This window comes from Terrapene carolina, unplaced genomic scaffold, assembly GCF_002925995.2.
Source record: "Terrapene carolina triunguis isolate 2854851 unplaced genomic scaffold, T_m_triunguis-2.0 Scaffold28067, whole genome shotgun sequence".
Lineage (NCBI taxonomy): Eukaryota > Metazoa > Chordata > Testudines > Emydidae > Terrapene > Terrapene triunguis.
Window position 1 is genome coordinate 576 of NW_020692418.1, and position 863 is coordinate 1,438.

Here is an 863-nt window from a genome sequence, read left to right on the forward strand (position 1 = left end):
CCTGGGGCCAAATCCTCCGCTAGTGTAAAGTCACTGCAACTGCTTTCACTAGCCTCAAGTTACTCCGGATTTACACCAGGGAGGCTTTGGCCCTTTCAGCAAACTGGGAGCCCATCACGCTCACCTGCACCCTCTACGGGAGCTCGCTGTCTAACGTCGGATCGGGCTGGAACTGGATCCGGCGTCTGGCGGGGGGAGGGCAGGCGTTGATGGGGAACATCTGGCATTCAGCCGGCAGCTGGCCCACGAACTACGCCGTGGCTCTGCAGAGCTGACTGATCATCAGCCAAGAGGCTCCCAAGAGCCAGTTCTCCCTGCAGCTGCGTGCGCTGACAGCTGCGGACACCGCCACCTATTACTGCGCCCGGGGGAAACACACGCACACACTGGGATGCACAGTAACACAATGCAGCAGGGGCTAATACAAAAAGGGGAAGCGGGTTTTGCAGGTGGAGAGCTATTAATTCTCCGAATCTTTGGGGAAATTCGAATTCTCCTTCTCTGTCTCACTGATGGTGTAGTCACTTCAGATTGGAATTTTAGCTGTCTACACTGGCATAGCGCAGGCCTGAAACGGGCTAGAAGCAGGAGCCCCAGGATTTTAAATGGTGAAAAATCCTTTGCTATACAAAATGAATAAAAATGTATTGCAAACATAGCAAGGGAACCTCACCCCAAGTGCACAGGGCAAACATATTCCTTTCTTCTGTAATAGAACGACGCAAAAATTCAGGGTAAGTATAACCTTTCCTACACACCAGAAACACCTGTCTTTGCACCCAGTTTATAAAGTATGAACGTTATTATATAAAAGAACGATAGATAGATAGATCGATAGATAGATAGATAGATAGATAGATAGA